Genomic DNA, 21,511 nt, shown 5'->3' with positions numbered 1-21,511 from the left:
TTCGAACCACTCCTATAATTTATCCTGCAGAAGCCACTAGTGGAAGCCAGAGTGGAGATCCAGACCACAGAACGCATCTTGCCCATCCAAACTGCCAAATTCTTACAGACCTTTGTCAACTCCAATTCAAAGGATGGGAGAACGTTAGCTTTTTTAAGTATTGTTCTGTATGCACGACCAATGCTAATGAAAATAAAACACATTACAATATATCAAGTATTTAATAAAAGATTTTTTAACTTTTTAACATATGGCTGTCAATAGTAATACAAGTCCTCTTCAGTGTGGAAGCTCATAAAGGACAACCTTGTAGTGAGAGCCACACTGTGGGCAGCGATTTACCTGCCCATCATGGGCCCAGAACCAGATAACTTGAGAATTATCTTCTTCACCTGGAAGAAAGAAAATGATAAAAGGTTATGTTTCAGTGCTTGAATTTATTGTACAACTACAAACTGAGTCCTTTAAAATTCACATTGGTGCCAGACTTCATCATGCTGCTGCAATATCCACCATTTTAAAAAATAATGGCATTTTCTCTTAGAACTTTCAACAACAATATACACAACTATCTGAACCTGAACAGGCATTGCTTAGGCGGCTGGAATATATGGACTTCTATAAATAGGTAAAGAGTGATTGCAGGGCCATTGGAATTATACAGTATATTTTTTTGTATTTTATACCAGTTTTCTAGATTCAATCCCTTTGAGCGGATTTCTGTGAGTTTATGGTCTTGTACATTATTCTAGATGTGTGTATGACCAGTATATCTAAACGTGGTAGTACCCCATATGGGGGTGTAAACTGCTATTTGAGCACACGGAGGGATCGGATGGGAAGGAGCGCTACTTGGCTTTTAAAACGCAGACTTTGTTTTAATAGATTGTGGACTCCATTAGCCAAGCCCCTGAAATGCCAGAACACCCCCCCAGTGACCCCATATTGGAAACTCCACTGCCTAAGGAATTCATCTAGGGGTGTAGTGAGTATTTTGAACCCACAGGTGCCTCACAGAATTTTGCGATATGGGGACATGGAACTAACATTTTAGTGGTAGAACTGTACATTTTTTATTAGCTGAAAGTTTGTCATTTACACAAGGGTTATTAGGTGAAACTGGACCCCATAATTTATTGAGCAATTTCTCCCAAATGCAGCAATGCCCCATATGTCATCAGAAGTTACTGTTAGGCCACACGTCAGGGCTGAGAAGGAAGGAGCGCTATTTGGTGCACAAGTTTTGCAGGTGACATTTGCGGAACCCCGAAGGTGTCAATAGAAAAACGCACAAAATGACCCCATTTTAGAAATTGTACCTTTCAATGAATTCATCTACAGCTGCAGTAACTATTTTGGCCCACAGGAGTTTGCTTTGCAACATACACGCCAGGCTTTTTTCCCCTTGAGAATTGCAAATCTGCCACTTAAATGCCCATACATTGTGCCCCCATACAGTGTAGTAGCCCCATATATTGTGCCCAGCTTGAGCTTATGGAGACATACACCCCGTAAATTGTTAAGTGCACTCTCCCAGCTACAATAATGCCAAACATGTGGCCGCTTACTGTGGTTTAGGCATAGGGGGGCTCAGAAGGAGGGGAATTTGGAAGCACAGATTTCACTGGATTTTATTTGATGGGTTGGGATCCGTCGCTTTTCAAGAGTCTTTGTTCTACCAGTAATGTGGGACCCCCTATGTTTCCAGTGACAGATATCCTGCACAAAACTCCACTCAGGTCTAAGTTAGTGTTTTATTGGTAATATTTTGGGGGACATCCCTTGTTTTCAATAGAAGGCTGGGATCATATTATTGTGTTCTACACTAAGCACTTACGCTGGAGTTTCCGTGTAAATCCTACAAAAATGTGATTTAGATGAAACCCCCCAATGCAACCGCTCTCCATAATGAGGCAGGTGGAGACACTTTGGACTCAGTTTGGCATCTGTTCCGGTGGTATCCATCTTGAGACATGCACAGAACAGTGGTCACCCACACTTGTGCGCTAAAAAGACACCTAAACTGATGGGACTTTGGTGGAACACAGACCAGATGGAGTCCAAAGTGACCACCTGCCTCATTATAGCAAGTGGTTCAGTTGGGGGTTCTATCTGAATCACATTTTTTGGGGAATTTACACTGAAACCCAGACGCAAGTGCTCAGTGGAGAGCACAGGATAAATGTGAACCGAGCCTTATTCAGATTATTGGGAATCAGAATGAACAAAAACAGCAGTAAAATAGTTTTTAAATTTTACGCAATTTTCGTGTGGTATAAGTGATAAGACTGCTTTATTATTCTGTTCAATACATTTACAGCGATGTCAGATTTATAAAAAAAAAAATTTTGGTCTACATTCTGAGAGCAACAACTTATCTGGCCAAGAGCTGTACGAGAGCTTATTTTTGCAGGAGGGGTTTGATCCTTTTTTAAGTACCATTTTGGGATACAGAACATTCTTTTGATCACTTTTTACACAGATGCAGGATGAACAAAAAAACAAAGAACAGCAATTCAGTTATTGGTTTTATATATTTTTATGTGGTTCACTGTGTGGTAAAAGCTATTAGTAGTAAGAATGATTTATTGTTTGGTTCAGTATGATTATAAGGATACCAGTTTTAGCTCTTTATGCTTTGCTACTTCTGCACACTAAAAACAATATTTTACAAACATTAATTTGTTTTTGCATCGCCATATTCTAGAAGCTGAAACTTATTTACCACAAGAGCTAGGTGGGGGATTTTTCTTTGTGGGAAAGTTAAGAGTAATTATACTTTATTTAATACATGCATTTTATTTAATCCTTTTACTTTAACCTAGTACCACTGTGGAACATGAACATTTCTCACCAATTCCTGGTCCCATACACTGCAGTACTCACGCAGTACTCACAATACAGTGCATGAGACCTGTTAGATTTTCACTGACTCAGTCTGTTAGACAATGCCATAAAGAGGGTCCAACAGGCCACTGTACCCCGAGGTCATCTGATGACCTCAGGGTGCAATGCAAACTATTGGCACCCACGATTACAATCGCGATGAGCAGATAGTGTTAAAGAGTGAGTATTCTCCCTTTTAACCACTTAGATGCTGCTGTTGTGATTGACTGTGGTATCTGATGGGTTAATTGGCATGGTGTACATATCTGGCACACAGCCCAAAGTGACATGTGCTCATGACAAATCTGTACAGCTTTCAGGGGTTAATCACCCTTTCTATAAGTTTTACACTGAAATGAAACGTGTAGCAAAGAAACTTACATATGCAGCCCACAAGTCTCTGCTTATTGACTGATGGCACAATGTGTGGATTCTCTTTGGTTCCTGCATAGGATTTTGGCTTGAGGACATTAAAAGGATCCTTAAAAAGACAAAATGAGTTGTAAGTGTTATACCACTTACTGGTGCATCTCACTGAATTAGAATATCAAAAAATGTATTTATTTCAGTTCTTCAATACAAAAAGTGAAACTCATTATATAGAGTCATTACAAACAGTGATCTATTTCAAGTGTTGATTTCTGTTAATGTTGATGATTATGGCTTACAGCCAAAGAAATCACAAAACTCATTATCTCAGTAAATTAGAATACTTTATAACAGCTTGAAAAATGTTTCCTCTTGACAATACCCCATAGAGAATCTATGGGGTTAAGGTCAGGCGAGTTTGCTGGCCAATCAAGCATAGTGATACTGTTTGTAAACCAGGTATTGGCACCTGTCCACACTGCCAGAAGTACCAAGTCCTGCAGGAGAATGAAATTTCCATCTCCAAAAATCTTATCAGCAGAGGGAAGCATGAAGTGCAATAAAGTTTCCTGGTAGACGGCTGCGCTGACCTTGGTCTTGATAAAACACAGTGGCCCTACACGAACAGATGACATTGCTCCCCAAACCATCACTGATTGTGGAAACTCCACACTAGACCTCAAGTAGCTTGGATTGTGGCCTCTCCACTCTTCCTTCAGACTCTGGGACCTTGATTTCCAAATGAAATGCAAAATTTACTTTCATCTGAAAACACCACCTTGGACCACTGAGCTACAATCCAGGTCTTTTTCTCCTTGGCTCAGGTAAGACGCTTCTGGCGTTGTCTATTGGTCATGAGTGGCTTGACACAAGGAATGCGACACTTGTAGCCCATGTCCTGGATACGTCTGTGTGTGGTGGCTCTTAAAGCAATGACTCCAGCAGCCGTCCACTCCTTGTGAGTCTCCCCAAAATTTTTGAACGGCCTTTTGTTAATAAGCCTTTCAAGGCTGCGGTTATCCCGATTGCTTGTGCACCTTTTTCTACACACTTTTTTGTTCCACTCAACTTTCCATTAATATGCTTGGATTCAGCACTCTGAACAGCCAGCTTCTTTAGCAATGACCTTTCGTGGCTTATCCTCCTTGTGGATTGTGTCAGTGACTGCCTTCTGGACATCTGTCAAGTCAGCTGTCTTCCCCATGATTGTGGAGCCTACTGAAACAGACTAAGGGACCCTTTTAAACGCTTAGGAAGCTTTTGCAGGTGTTTTTTATTAATTATTCTACTTTACTGAGATAATGAGTTTTGTGTTTTCATTGGCTGTAAGCCATAATCATCAACATTAAAAGAAATAAACACTTGAAATAGATCACTATGTTTGTAATGACTATAATATCAGTTTCAGCTTTTGTATTGAAGAACTGAAATAAATTAAATTTTTGATGATATTCTAATTTTGTGAGATGCACCTGTATATGTAAAGAACACAAATGTTTATTTAAAGACACTGAACAAAATAATTTAGCAATGTCTTGTCATGAATCCAGATACACTGAGAGATTCCTGCAAAGGACTCATTATGGACTTTGACCTTAATCCACATTTGTATAAGAGGTCGGTCATTTGCTTTACTTCTCCTGGAAACAAAGGAATAACTGGAACAAGGCCTGAAACTCATGATAGGCACTGCTGTACTTACATGGTTGATCCACTGAAATCAGCACAATATATCCCATGCACAGCTATACAGTACATTGCCTAATCTCAGACCTGCACTATTTACCGTGTGTTGAAGCAAGAACACCATCTTATAAGAAGGTCTGGAAAGAAGCTGTCGTAGGACAAACTTATTATAATACTCCTGCCAGCAGTGATCAATGTAATGGAGGCCAAGTATGTCAACAGCAGGAGAAACCCTTCCTCCCCACTATGATGTCTAAAGTGATGGGTACATGGTTAGCACCCCATTCTGCTTTATGACATCCATATGCACTGAGGACCTGTGGAGAGGGTGCATGAGAAAGAACGTAAAAAAAGTAATCTGGTGGCATTACCCCTTGAGTTGTTGCCACATGACAGATGTTTGGAGTCCTTCACAGTGAGAAACAAGGTAGAACAAAGTTATTAAACGATGCTGCCAAAGTATCATTAAATGGGTTGTCCAGGGCCATTTTATTTTTACTTTGGGAAAAGGAAGCTGGCTGTCAACAGAGCAGAAGAGAAGAAGCTGCTCTGTTGACAAGACGTCCGTGGAAGCCGCTGAATCGCCAGCAGGAGCAGTCTGACCGCTCTGTGCTGGCAGAGACAGACAGTTAGCAACTACCTGCCTGTTAGTTTTTAGGTCATAGTAAAATAAATAAATAATAATAATAAAAAAATTCTTCTCATGCCTATTTGTGGATACGGCCATCATTCCTAGACTACATATCCCATCCTGTTTTATACGCTGGAAAAAGTATCCAGTTTCTCCTAGTTCCCCACTCTGTAATAGGGTCCTGGCTTCAAATCCCACCAAGGACAACATCTGCAAGGAGTTTGTATGTTCTCCCTGTGTTTGCGTGGGTTTCCTCTAATTTACTCCCAAACTTCAAAGACATACTGATAGAGAATTTAGATTATGAGCCCCAATGGGGTCAGTGATAATGTCGGTAAAGTGCTTCGGAATTAAAGGCGCTATATAAGGGATTAAATAAAAAAGCGCGAAGAAATAGGACCTGGGAAGCATGACTACAGAACACAGAAGTGACCAGATGTGTGTTCCCTGTGGCTAGACTGTCTAGCAGGTCACTAATAATGCCCCATATACACCGGGGTGTGACTAGCAGCTACACCAATAAAGTATAGGGGATGTCACCAGGACCCAAACTTTACATCACAAGCACAAGACCTACAGATGCATCTGAAGACGGGGACCCCTCTTCAGCCAGTTTCACTTTGTCCCAGACTCATCAAGTGTCACCAGGTTTCTACTGTAAAACCTGGAATCTCGCTACATTTTTGCACAACTTTTTGTTGCTGAAAGCAAATAGTTTCTTGACACATGTGTGTCCCAGCCAGCTTAGACAACTTTGAGAAGTGGGCAAAGCCAATGTTTGTTCCTCTAAACACACAAGGATATTAAAAGGTTTGTCAAAGACTTGACAACCCCTTTCTTAAAGGCTGTATTACCCGGTATAAAACAAACTCCAGTTTCACACCAGCGTCGTTCCAACAGTGTCAGCAATAGGTCTCCCGGTCCCATATGGAATAATCAGCAGCCGCTAACAGGCTGCTTCGCTCACACTTCCTGGAGATGAACTTTGGACATCAGAGGAAAGTGTGAGAACAGTGGCCCATTAGCAGCAGACTGGCTGCAGCACTCACACGGTATACAAATATCATGGGAGACCAGGGAGACCCAGCACTCACATTGCTAGAATGGCACCCGCACAGGAGGGGAGTTTGTTTCCATTTTACACTGAGGGATATAGTAAGGAGGGTTTGTCCACTACTTGGCACAATACAAGAAAATTGTAAAAAAAACAAAAACAAACAGTAAACACAAGGAGTAAGATATAAGTGTGTGAACATGGCTCAGCCTGGTCCTAGACGCACTCTAATGGAGGGGAGTAGCACTCTAATGGAGGGGAGTAGCACTCTAATGGAGGGGAGTAGCACTCTAATGGAGGGGAGTAGCACTCTAATGGAGGGGAGTAGCACTCTAATGGAGGGGAGTAGCACTCTAATGGAGGGGAGTAGCACTCTAGCGTCCCCAGTTGTACATTTCAGTCTTAATTATCTTCATTAGGTCATATACCTCTCCCTTCTTCAAAGCGTTCAGGACTTTCCTCTCCAGGCCCGTCGCCTACTCCTCATCAGTGGGGATACCTAAACAGAAAAGACACAAAAAGGACAGATCATAGCAAGAATACTACAAAGAAAAAACAAAGTGACCTGAAAGTGGCTGATAACAGAGGACAATAGCCAGCAGAGCTGTGTGACAATTCAGTCTGTACAGAGGGTACAGTAGTGGAAGTGTAACCTGTGCAGGGGCTTGGCAGACCCCGTGCACAAGGTCACAGTCCTGGGTGTCACCTGCTGTCACTGGAGCAGTGAGTACGTGCTGATGGGCGGCGCACATTACTACACTGCTGCAAAGTCACGTACACTGTCCCGTCCTATGCCCTTCACAGGGGACACCGCACACTCCAGCCTCACACCTAGTAATACACAGCAGTCCTCACACCACACACAGGAGGCCACTGTCCACCATGGCTGTCATACCCACCTCCAGCGCTCATGGCTCTGACGCATGGTCGGCTGCGGCACACGGTCCCTGCACTCCGGGGCACAGCGCGACGGACGAGCTGAGAAACCTCCAAGAAGCCATGACTGCTGCACCTCACAGCCGACAGCTGCCACTACAGCGTCCAGGGGGCGGGGCAGTGCGCATTTATACCCGGGACCATACCAAGCGCATAGCGGAGGGGTGCACCGTAACAAGGCAGCGAGCAGAGAGGCCGTGTCATCTCCGTATATGGCCGTAATGTGCTGTACCCGCGGGGTTATTGCTGGTGCTTAATTACCACATGTAAAGGGAGTCAATGACAGGTGGAAACGCCATTTGTTCTCTAGTAGTAGCCGCCCAATAAAAGTGACCTCATCAATGGGAAGAATTGTTTATAAAAAGCAGCAGCTTTGTGATTTACTTGTTTTTAAAAAATCCTTTTCATTCTCAAGGAGAGGAGGAATTTTAGTTTTGTTTACTGCTCGTTGCCTAGGTTACCGGCCACTGCTGTGCTAGGAGTGCAGCGCTTACAAGCTGTTTTCTATAGAGCTTGTACACACTGATTTGAGGCTGCCCGGATTTAGTACCCTGCACTCTCCGGGGCTGCAGCGGTAAAGATGCCTCATGTGTCAGCATCGGAGGGCGCACCATTTGGGTTCAGCAATGCTACATTGCCACATGTCTGACCTGTCAATCAAGCAGGACAGCATCAGCCACCCGGCAACCAGAAGTCGGGAGGATGGGGATCGGGGTGCTGAAGATCAACGTGGAGACAACCTCTTTATTATCTACCTTGAGCGAAGTTCACACACAGTTTTCTACATGGATATTGTGTCAGATCCACTCCAAAATCCACGTAAAAAACTGCTTCAGATACTCTGACTACTCCTCATATTCATTGCTGTGGAATATCCACACGGCTGTTCATATTGTGAATTATTTTGAGAGTTTTTCTGACTAAACATTAAAAACCTCACTGCACAAAATAAAAAATAATAATAATTAACGTCACTTCTGTGAGGCGGATTCTCATGGAATCTTCTCCAAACTCGACACTGTCACAGGCTGCAAAAGACCATAAGGAGAAAATACTTCAATAACGCTTCAAGAAAAGAACCCCAAAACAAACAGAAAAAGCAACGCAAATTCCTCCGGAAAATCTCATTGGATTTTCCGCTTCCAAAAAAGACATAGTTTTGTCATTTCTGTTTATAGCCAAAGCCTGAGAGATACGACGCAGGACAGAGCCCAGTGGTGCCGGGCGGACTATTATAATGGGGTACTATAGTTTTTGCCTGGGGTGCTGCCAGGACTTTTGGTGAAAAGGATTTTCTGAGAATTATTTGTTTACCCCCGAGGCTTCCAGAGGTTAAATGGGTATTCCAGATTTGGAAGACCTCTATTCCCCAGCTGCAGTTTATTTAAAAAACAAGCAAAATGCGCTCTACTCACCCTCCACAGGTCCAGTGGTGACTCTCTGCCGCTGCTCTTGATGTTTGTTATTGTGGGTTTCTGCTGCTGCCCCTTTCTGCACCAACTAAACCTCAGAGCCCAGTGATAGGCTATGTGCCCACGGTGCAGAAATGAAGCTGAAATTTTCCGCAGCATTTCTGCATGTCCTTGGCAGTAAAAACGCATGCTGATTTTACACGCGCTTTTGAAGCATTTTTACTTGCGGATTTGCCATGCGTTTTTCAAATGCATTGTATAGGCAAATCCGCATGCTGAAACGCATAAAGAATGGACATGCTGCGTTTTTTTCCACACCTAAAATCCGAGCAGAAAAAATCCTGAGATGTGCAATGTGCTTCAGCTACATTTCCACACGGAAAAAAAAAACACACAAAAAACGCACCAAATCTGCATCGTGGGCACATAGCCATAGGCTGCAATGGTGAGGAGCTGAGAGCCCTTCATAAGTGGCAGATGCCCAGTATGCGATACAGAGCCGGCATCTTTCTCTGACAGCTTTGGCTGGAGCTAGCTCCGATCGTTGTCGTCAACCATTTAGATGCCTCTTTTCCCTATTTAAAAATTAAGAAAATACAAAGTTGAAATAAAAAAAACATTTACTTAGTATTGTCGTGTCCAAAAAAAGTCTAGTTTATCAAAATATTAAATTATTTAAACTGTATGTAAAATGAGAAAAAATATATCAAAAGTTCAATTATAGCAGGATCCTTCCTTCTTATATACAGGTGCATTTCACAAAATTAGAATATCATCAAAAAGTTAATTCATTTCAGTTCTTCAATACAAAAAGTGAAACTCATTATATAGAGTCATTACAGAATGATCTATTTCAAGTGTTGATTTCTGTTAATGTTGATGATTATGGCTTACAGCCAATGGAAACACAAAAGTCATTATCTCAGAAAACCAATCAGTATCTGGTGTGACCACCATTTGCCTCACGCGGTGCAAACACATCTCCTTCGCTTAGAGTTGATCAGGTTGTTGGTTGTGAAATGTTGGTCCTCTCATCAATGACTGTGCAAAGTTGCTGGATATTGGCAGGAACTTGAACACTCTGTCGTGTACGCCGATCCAGAGCTATACTGGCCGTGCAAATCCCACCAAGGACAGCATCTGCAAGGAGTTTGTATGTTCTCCCTGTGTTTGCGTGGGTTTCCTCCGGGTTCTCCGGTTTCCTCCCACACTCCAAAGATATACTGACATCGATGATAATGTATGTAAAGTGCTGTGGAATATGAATATATCAGCAAGGTATAATAAATAAATAAAATTAATGCAATTTTATTGTGCATAAGAAAAAAGCTGCTCATCACTAGCGAATGGTGCGTCCAATCTCCAAGGTCACAGTGCTGGCAACACACTGCAAGAAACTAACTGTAAGTTTAGCCAAAACTCAGTACATTTCTATATGAAAGACACAGCTACCAGGGGTGGATTAAGGGTGGCCAGGGCCCGGGCAGTTCAGATTGTGTGCCCCCCCCATGTGAGGGGTCATGCGGTCCAAGTACAGTAACGTGATCAATGTCATCATCATATACCTGAAACCTATAATATGTAAGTAGGATGTACGTCACTCTTTATAAAAATATGGTGCCAGAATATGATAACACTCCATGTTCTCAAAGAAGAAAAAATCCGGCACTCAGAGTTTCAGAAAAAATTCTGATTCATTAGTAAAGCAATCCAAAAACAGATCAACCATCTATCTGCAGGTCAATAGTGTTCTTCAACCTCACAGATTTCCTTTAAGAGCTTCCCTGCCGCCTGCTTTCTCACTAGATAAGAGCTGTTACCTCTGCAAACAATCTGACTGATCCTCAAGGCTCGGCCTTTTTTTAACTCACTCAGGAACCTTCGCTGAACTTGCACTTTCTCAATACTTCCTATAATCAGTGGAGTAACTTGAAGCTCATGGGCCCCAATGTAAAAGCTCCAACAGGGCCCCCAATTATTGCAAGTCTTTAATAGTATTGGTCTTTTCATACAAACCAAAGGGACTTTTTGGGCCCTCTAGGCTCTAGAGTCCAGATGTGATTGCAACCCCTGCACCTATTGTAGTTATGCCCCTGTCTATAATTGCTGACCCTTCTGCAATAAGCCCCCCTCCTGACAGTGCTTGACCGCGTATGCCATATTGAAGAATTTTATGAAAAAAACACTAGTAAATGCCACAAAACAAAAAAGAAAAGTGACTTGAATAAATCACAAATGATGAATCGGGCCACAGTGTTTGTATTTAATGAATCTCCAGACTCTGCTATAATTCTTTGACAAAAGGGAAACCTCCATCACCTCAGTATTAGCCCCAGTTACTGCAAATGCCCAAAACAGACTCAGGAGCTCATGCAGGCACAATGTCTAACCAATAAATGTCAGACTAAGGGCCAGAAACCAGCACGTTCCGGCATGAGAACGGCCGGTCTTGGTGAATCGCGGCTAAATCTTTACTGGAAGGTTTCCCATGTAAGAGGAATGTGCTGGCTGCAGTGAGGAGGTCATGTGACTGCAGGTGATTGGCAGTTACTGGTCGCTCCTGGCATCTGTAATGTTATCATTTGTATCTCAGGTGACAGTTGGGAGAGAGCGACGGCAGCGACTTGTCTACAAGGAGCATCTGGAGAGTTCTTAGCCTTAGAAGCGCAGTGTTTTGTCATATTTTTCCCTTTCCTTCACATTTGTACCCTCCCCCATTTCCCCTTTTATCATTTTTGCTGGATTGACTGGATTACATCATCCGTTACTGGTCATCATGTGGCAAGTATCATTCTCTGTGCCCCATATACAGTTCACAGAGCACAATACATTCACATTACACAGTGTATACACAGAGATGGGAACAGAACTGCTCACATTATATGATTGGGACGAGCTGTATAACAGATTTATAACTTTAGAGTCTTAAAAGAAACCTCTCTGCAAAAATATAAATCTGCAGATAAAAGCTGTTTTATACAATGTGGGTCATCTAATTGGAAGTGGGGAAAAATGAAGTTGTATTCTCCCTGCAGCCGCTTGTTTCCTGTTCTGGGGCAGCACCGGGCAGTGAGCAGTCAGCGATCACTACACTGTGAGCGAGCTGTAATCTCTCCCTTCTTTCTCATTGACATCCTGCTCTATGGATGTCGGAGCGGTGGATGTGATTACAGAGCACTCAGTGTGTAGAGATCACTGACTCTTCACTGTCCGAGCCCTGATGACTGGAAGGGAGCGGCTGCAGGGAGAGTGTAACTTTATTTTCTCCCTGCAGCCGCTCTTCCAATTAGATTGCTGCACATGTTTAATATAGTATTTATCTACAAATGACTCCTCTGCCTGCAGGCTAATGGCATCTGTCTGCAGACAGGCTCCTTCTATGGCAGGTATACCCCTCATGTTTGATGTTTCTATGGGACCTGACCAGTAAGACAATGTTCACATCATATATAGACATTTGTTAACGTACACATTATTTATGTTTTTATGCTAAAAGGATGCGCCTGACTGGTATATAATAAGTCTATTAAAGTCATCAAATCTTCCTGCCCTCTCCCCTCCCTAGTTTTTTTTTAACCCATTCCCTTTTCTGCTTTCTTTCTCCACCTTTTCCTGTTTATTGAGGGTGGGCTGGAAAAATGATACACAAGTGTTTTAAAATGTACATGTTTCTACAAAGCGATTTTATAACAAATAAAATTACTATTAATAAATTAAAAAATAAAATATCTTAATAGCATTGTAAAATATCTTAAAAAGACAACATCTGCAAGCAGTTTGTATATTCTCCCCGTGGGTGCGTTGATTTCCTCCCACACTTCAAAGACAGACCAATAGAGAGTTTAGATTGTGAGCCCCAATGGGGACAGTGATGATAATATCTGTAAAGCGCTTTGGAATTACTGGCACTATATAAGTGAGTAAAATTAATAAATTGTATACTATTTTTTGCAATGGATAGAAGGGACACAAAAAAACAATAATTAAGTCAATATAGCGAGTCATAAATAAATGTCATAAAAGATTAACTGTATTGATCAAGTAGAAAGGTGTAGTGGACATACAAAAAACAGAAAACATCATAAATAAAAATAGTGTATATGAAAATGTAAAGGAGACTCTGTGCTTAGTAGAAAATCACAAATATAGTATATTGAACGTAACCATCATCAGAAATATATATAAGGAAATATGTATAAAAATACATATATAATATTAATGATGCAATCATAAGATACAGTGTGTATGGTGACTAAATAATGGTCAAGTATACAAGATTGGAGTAAAAGGTAAAGATATTCCCATATATTGCATGGTCAAATAGTCAGCATACACTCAGGATGGATGGGAAAAAATTAGTTTAGCACATACTTGGTTCACAGCAGGAGCTCCCTTGCGATGCGCTGACCAGAACACGCATTTTGACAATGTCTTCATCAGGGGGTGGCATCATTATAGGAAGAGGGAGTATAACAATGCAGCACTAGCAAATAGGAGAGGGACGCGGCGTGTATTGGTGCATGCGCAAACTGGTGACATCCAGGAGCTTGCCAACACTGGTGTCACGTGACCGGCCGTGTCACAAACTGGGTTGAGACGAAGAACCAGATGTGCATGCGTGCTGCCGGGTCGATCTGCAAAAGTAGTCTAGCATTCATAGTTGAGAGAAATGAACACTGTGCATAGTGGGAGCGTAATACTCAAAAAAGGCCACAAGATGGTGCACAGGAGCATTGTATTAACTGTATACAGCACAGTGGAGAGACCACATTATGCGATATTAGAAGGATATTAAGATTGTTTCTTATTTATGGCATATTAATGATAATATCTATAGTGACAAATACAGAAATATACATGGCTCTATATGGGTAAGAGTGCAATATTAGGGGTATGACTAATTGATAACTACAATTAAGGGTGTTCCTGGGTGTGGAATCTATATGTCCATAGTGATATCTACAATTATGCTATAGATCACACCCACTACATATCTTCACCGCCACAGAATTATTGTTGTACTTTCTTCCATTGAGACCAACAGTTGTGCTCAAAAGTTTACATACCATGGCAGAATTTTTCCTTTCTTGGCCTTGTTTCTGAGAATATGAATGAGAACAAAAAACTATTTCTTCACTCATGGTTATTGGTTGGGTGAAGCCATTTATTGTTAGACTACTGTGTTTTCTCTTTCTAAATCTTAATGACAACCAAAAACATCCAAATGACGCTGATCATAAGTTCACATACCCTGGTGATTTTGGCCTGATAACATGCACAGAATTTGACACAAATGGGTTTGAATGGCTACTAAAGGTAACATCCTCACATGTGACTTGTTTGCTTATAATCAGTGTGTGTGCATAAAAGCTGAGTGAGTTTCTGGGATCCAGACAGACCCTTGCATCTTTCATCCAGCCACTGACGTTTCTGGAGTCATGGGGAAAGCATAAGAATTGTCAATGGATCTACGGGAAAAGGTAGTTGAACTGTATAACACAGGAAAGGGATACAAAAAGATATCCAAGGAATTGATAATGCCAGTCAGCAGCGTTCAAATTTTAATTAACAAATGGAAAATCAGGGGCTCTGTAAAAGCGTAGGTAGACGGTCAGGTAGACCAACAAAAATTGCGGCCACAACTGCCAGGAAAATTGTTCAGGATGCAAAGAAAAACCCACAAATAACATCAACTGAAATTCAGCACTCTCTGAAAACTAGCGGTGTGGCTGTTTCAAAATGCACAATAAGGAGGTTCTTGAAGAAGAATAGGCTGCATGGTCGAGTCGCCAGGAGAAAGCCATTACTGCGCAAATGCCACAAAGTATCTGGCCTACAATACGGCAAACAGCACAGCGAGAAGCCTCAAAACTTCTGGAACAAGGTAATTTGGAGTGATGAGACCAAAATTGAACTTTTTGGCCACAACCATAAACGTTACATTTGGAGAGAGGTCAACAAGGCCTATGATGAAAAGAACACCATTCCTACAATAAAGCACAGAGGTGGATCGCTGATGTCTTGGGGATGTGTGAGCTACAAAGGCACAGGAAACTTGGTAAAAGTTGAAGGAAAGATGAATGCAGCACGTTATCAGCAAAAGCTGGAGGCAAATTTGCACTCATCAGCCTGGAAGCTGCGCATGGGACCTACTTGGAAATTCCAACATGACAACGATCCAAAACACAAGGCCAAGTCGACCTGTCATTGTCTACAGCAAAACAAAGTGAAGGTTCTGGAGTGGCCATCTCAGTCTCCTGACCTCAATATCATTGAGCCACTCTGGGGAGATCTCAAGCGCGCAGTTCATGCTAGACAGCCCAGGAATTTACAGGAACTGGAGGCTTTTTACCATCTGAGAAAAAAAAGAACCTCATCAACAACTACCACAAAAGACTTCAAGCTGTCATTGATGTTAGAGGGGGCAATACACGGTATTAAGAACTGGGGTATGTGAACTTTTGATCAGGGTCATTTGGATGTTTTTGGTTGTCATTAAGATTTAAAAAGAAAAATCACAGTAGTTTGACAATAAATGGCTTCACCCAACCAATAATCATGAGTAGAGAAAAAGTTTTTTGTTATCATTCATATTCTCTGAAACAAGGCCAAGAAAGGAAAAATTCTGCCGAGTGATGTAAACTTTTGAGCACTGTATATGGTTTACATTAATGATATTTCATGCATATGTCACTCAGTTATGGGTGTGTGGTTGTCATCCTTTATTAATCATGTGTGTGTATTTTATATGATCGTCTAATAAAGTGTTTAACTTTTTTGCCAAAAATTCCTATTTGTCTGATTGCTATACATTGATTATTTGGAGTGGAATTAAACATTCACCCCCATTTTTGGGCCATAATATGGTGCAGGTGCATTTTTTCCTAAAATGTACCTAGTGAATCTATTGCTATTAATATGTCAGTGAGCGCCATCGCCAAACACTTTTGTGCGATACTCCTGCGCCCTTTAACACCATCTGCATACAGCGCATCTTGTCTCCCTGGTCATATGTTTCCATCCCACATAGACATGTTGCTGAACTCCAGATTGTACTGAAGAAGGCCAGATATAGGTCGAAATGTTAATTTATGCACACAGAGGAACCTGTATAAGAAACACATTATTTTCACATATACTTGGAGTGCCAAATTCATTTTTTATTTTGTTATTCATAGTCCTCCATATAGTATAATGCACCCCCCATAGTCCGTACTGTGCGCTGTGGGGATTCGCTGGTTTCTGAGCCACGACCGGAGGGTAAAAAAAGCATAATTTTATTGATACAAGTCTTAAAACATACAAACATAACACCCCATAAAAAGACAGAATACAAACTACCTATTTAGCTTTGAAGGGTCAACTCCAAGCAGCCAAATTTAAAATAATGGACTAATGCCCAATGTTATCACCATTAAATTACTATGCTGTACAGTTTAGCCCAACTAAAGTGCTATGCTGTAGGTACTATTTCTATAGGTACTATTTCACCTTCCAGCACAAAAGGTCATAGGTAACAAGAGAAGGGGGCCACCTAAATTACTCTGGGGGAAAAAAAAACCTCTATAATCAACGTGTACCCTTTACACTATATCAGGACACATAAATTTTGCCTGAAGTCATGGTGACACCTTATATGGCAGCAAAGGAGGGTACGCATGTGTTATATATACTCATGGCTATGGCCTGGCCAGTGGGCGTGGCCTCACTTCCATACAATTGTATGGAGCGAGGCCACGCCCTCTAGATGACCACAACCACTGTCGTAGCATGGCCTTGCTCTATGCAAGTGTATGGAGCGAGGCCACACCCTCTAGATGACCACAACCACTGTCATAGCACGGCCTTGCTCTATGCAAGTGTATGGAGCGAGGCCACACCCTCTAGATGACCACAACCACTGTCGTAGCACGGACTCGCTCTATGCAAGTGTATGGAGCGAGGCCACACCCTCTAGATGACCACAACCACTGTCGTAGCACGGCCTTGTTCTATGCAAGTGTATGGAGCGAGGCCACACCCTCTAGATGACCACAACCACTGTCATAGCACGGCCTTGCTCTATGCAAGTGTATGGAGCGAGGCCACACCCTCTAGATCAGGGGTCCTCAAACTTTTAAACAGGGGGCCAGTTCACGGTCCCTCAGACCATTGGAGGGCCGGAATATTGTTTTTAAAAAAAACTATAAACACATTCCTATGCACACTGCACATATCTTATATTGTAGTAAAAAAAACAATACAGGAACAAATACAATATTTAAAATGAAGAACAAGTAAAGTTAAATCAACCGGTATTTCAATAGGTAGGTAACTGTACCCAATAGGCAGCATATGTCCTCAATAGGCAGGTAAATATCCCCAATAGGCAGCATAGGTCCCCAATAGGCAGGTAAATATCCCCAATAGGCAGGTAAATATCCCCAATAGGCAGCATTGGTCCTCAATAGGCAGGTAAATATCCCCAATAGGCAGGTAAATATCCCCAATAGGCAGCATAAGTCCTCAATAGGCAGGTAAATATCCCCAATAGGCAGGTAAATATCCCCAATAGGCAGCATAGGTCCTCAATAGGCAGGTAAATATCCCCAATAGGCAGATAAATATCCCCAATAGGCAGCATAGGTCCTCAATAGGCAGGTAAATGTACCCAATAGGCACCATAGGTCCCCAATAGGCAGGTAAATGTACCCAATAGGCAGCATAGGTCCCCAATAGGCAGGTAAATGTCCCCAATAGGCAGGTAAATATCCCCAATAGGCAGGTAAATATCCCCAATAGGCAGCATAGGTCCTCAATGGGCAGGTAAATGTTCCCAATAGGCAGGCTGTTTCCCCCTTATAATGCAATATGCAGGCTGTTCCACCCCTTATAATGCCCCATGCAGGCTGTTCCCCCCTTATAATGCCCCATGCTGGATGCCACCCCCCATATAATGCCCCATGCAGCATGTCACCCCCCCCATATAATGCCCCATGCAGCATGTCACCCCCCCATATTATGCCCCATGCAGCATGTCACCCCCCCATATTATGCTCCATGCAGCATGTCACCTCCCCCCATATTATGCCCCATGCAGGATGTCCCTTTCCCCCCATATTATGCCCCATGCAGGATGTCCCTTTCCCCCCATATAATGCCCCATGCAGGATGTCCCTTTCCCCCCCATATAAAGCCCCATGCAGGATGTCACCCCCCATATAATGCCCCATGCAGGATGTCACCCCCCATATAATGCCCCATGCAGGATGTCACCCCCCATATAATGCCCCATGCAGGATGTCACCCCCCATATAATGCCCCATGCAGGATATCACTCCCCTGTCTTTATAATGCCCCATGCAGCATGTCACACACCCCCGTATAATGCCCCATGTCACCCCCCCATATAATGCCCCATGCAGCATGTCACCCCCCCATATAATGCCCCATGCAGCATGTCACCCCCCCATATAATGCCCCATGCAGCATGTCACCCCCCCATATAATGCCCCATGCAGCATGTCACCCCCCCATATAATGCACCATGCAGCATGTCACCCCCCCATATAATGCCCCATGCAGCATGTCACCCCCCATATAATGCCACATGCAGCATGTCACCCCCCCCCCCATATAATGCCCCATGCAGGATATCACCCCCCATATGATGCCCCATGCAGGATGTCACCCCCCCCATATTATACCCCTTGCAGGATGTCACCCCTCCATATAATGACCTATGCCTCCATACATAAAAAAAAAAAAATCCAATACTCACCTCACTTCTCACTTGCTACCGCTGCTCTACTCTGGTCTGGACTCCAGCGTCGCGGCGGCGGCAGCCCGCTCTGCGCTGCCTGTGACGACACTCGGGAGGGCGCGGTGTAAAGACGTCACCGCACCCTCTGACCTGAGACGTCACAGGAAGCGCAGAGCAGGAAGACAGCAGATCTGCAGAGGCATGGGGACAGGTAAGTATCCGCCTGCCGGGGCCCTGAGCAAGCGGGGGAGAAGGGTGGGCGCTGACACGGCTCCCCTCTCCTCCGCCCATAGCCCGGCGGGCCGGATAAAAGTCCTCCGCGGGCCGCATGTGGCCCGCGGGCCGTAGTTTTAGGACCCCTGCTCTAGATGACCACAACCACTGTCGTAGCATGGCCTTGCTCTATGCAAGTGTATGGAGCGAGGCCACACCCTCTAGATGACCACAACCACTGTCGTAGCACGGCCTTGCTCTATGCAAGTGTATGGAGCGAGGCCACACCCTCTAGATGACCACAACCTCTGTCATAGCACGGCCTTGCTCTATGCAAGTGTATGGAGCGAGGTGATGCCCACAAGATGGACCCTGGCCAGGAGTATGTATTACACATACAGTACAGACAAAAAAGTTTGGACACACCTTCTCATTTAAAGATTTTTCTGTATTTTCATGACTATGAAAATTGTACATTCACACTGAAGGCATCAAAACTATGAATTAACACATGTAGAATTATATACTTAACAAAAAAGTGTGAAACAACTGAAAATATGTCTTATATTCTAGGTTCTTCAAAATAGCCACCTTTTGCTTTGATGACTGCTTTCCACACTCTTGGCATTCTCTTGATGAGCTTCAAGAGGTAGTCACCGGAAATGGTCTTCCAACAATCTTGAAGGAGTTCCCAGAGATGCTTAGCACTTGTTGGCCCTTTTGCCTTCACTCTGCGGTCCAGCTCACCCCAAACCGTCTCGATTGGGTTCAGGTCTGGTGACTGTAAAGGCCAGATCATCTGGCGTAGCACCCCATCACTCTCCCTCTTGGTCAAATAGCCCTTACACAGCCTAGAGGTGTGTTTGGGGTCATTGTCCTGTTAAAAAATAAATGATGGTCCAACTAAACGCAAACCTGATGGAATAGCATGCCGTTGCAAGATGCTGTGGTAGCCATGCTGGTTCAGTATGCCTTCAATTTTGAATAAATCCCCAACAGTGTCACCAGCAAAGCACCCCCACACCATCACACCTCCTCCTCCATGCTTCACGGTGGGAACCAGGCATGTAGAGTCCATCCGTTCACCTTTTCTGCGTCGCACAAAGACATGGTGGTTGGAACCAAAGATCTCAAATTTGGACTCATCAAACCAAAGCTCAGATTTCCACTGGTCTAATGTACATTCCTTTTGTTCTTTAGCCCAAACAAGTCTCTTCTGCTTGTTGCCTGTCCTTAGCAGTGGTTTCCTAGCAGCTATTTTACCATGAAGGCCTGCTGCACAAAGTCTCCTCTTAACAGTTGTTGTAGAGATGTGTCTGCTGCTAGAACTCTGTGTGGCATTGACCTGGTCTCTAATCTGAGCTGCTGTTAACCTGCGATTTCTGAGGCTGGTGACTCGGATAAACTTATCCTTAGAAGCAGAGGTGACTCTTGGTCTTCCTTTCCTGGGGCGGTCCTCATGTGAGCCAGTTTCTTTGTAGCGCTTGATGGTTTTTGCAACTGCACTTGGGGACAATTTCAAAGTTTGCTCAATTTTTCAGACTGACTGACCTTCATTTCTTAAAGTAATGATGGCCACTCATTTTTCTTTACTTCGCTGCTTTTTTCTTGCCATAATACAATTTCTAACAGTCTATTCAGTAGGACTATCAGCTGTGTATCCACCAGACTTCTGCACAACACAACTGATGGTCCCAACCCCATTTATAAGGGAAGAAATCCCACTTATTAAACCTGACAGGGCAGACCTGGGAAGTGAAAACCATTTCCGGTGACTACCTCTTGAAGCTCATCAAGAGAATGCCAAGAGTGTGCAAAGCAGTCATCAAAGCAAAATGTGGCTACTTTGAAGAACCTAGAATATAAGACATATTTTCAGTTTTTTCACACTTTTTTGTTAAGTATATAATTCTACATGTGTTAATTCATAGTTTTGATGCCTTCAGTGTGAATGTACAATTTTCATAGTCATGAAAATACAGAAAAATCTTTAAATGAGAAGGTGTGTCCAAACTTTTGGTCTGTACTGTATATACCGTCAGGTCCCGGATCAGAAACCAGCGGATCCTCACAGCACACAGTGCGGGCTCTGGGGGAATTCATAAGTCAGCAGTCAAACAGAGTGACTACAGACTTATGGATTTGAACCAGACAACCCCTTTAAATATTTTATATCTTGTGTAGGAGATGAAGCATGAGGAGCCTAAGAATCATTTGATCTTCTGCGTAAGAAATGAAATGGAAAGTGCCCGCTATATTCTCTAATGTATTCACCAGATAATGTGGCTTTATTTGTAAACCTGAGGGGTCTCCTGAAATCAGATTACTGTTTGGTTGAAAATAGGTTTGATGTTAAATATTTTATATTATGCTCCATCCATGAAGTCACTGATATACTTACAGCCATACCTCCCATACAGCCATACCTCCCATACAGCCACACCTCCCATACAGCCACACCTCCCATACAGCCACACCTCCCATACAGCCACACCTCCCATACTGCCATACCTCCCATACCGCCATACCTCCCATACCGCCATACCTCCCATACAGCCATACCTCCCATACCGCCATACCTC

The 21,511-nt window shown here is 43.0% G+C and overlaps 1 pseudogene; it reads right to left on the bottom strand.

Moving 5' to 3' along the window:
- Positions 1 to 202: 202 nt before the first annotated feature.
- Positions 203 to 7,850, bottom strand: LOC141245679 (cytochrome c oxidase subunit 5B, mitochondrial-like; annotated as a pseudogene).
- Positions 7,851 to 21,511: the final 13,661 nt, after the last annotated feature.

The sequence above is a fragment of the Phyllobates terribilis genome, unplaced genomic scaffold (assembly GCF_046119375.1).
Source record: "Phyllobates terribilis strain yellow unplaced genomic scaffold, ASM4611937v1 Scaffold_2105__1_contigs__length_166597, whole genome shotgun sequence".
NCBI classification, from domain to species: domain Eukaryota; kingdom Metazoa; phylum Chordata; class Amphibia; order Anura; family Dendrobatidae; genus Phyllobates; species Phyllobates terribilis.
The sequence above is the reverse complement of the archived record's forward strand: the minus strand, read 5'-3'. Positions and strand labels throughout refer to the sequence as shown.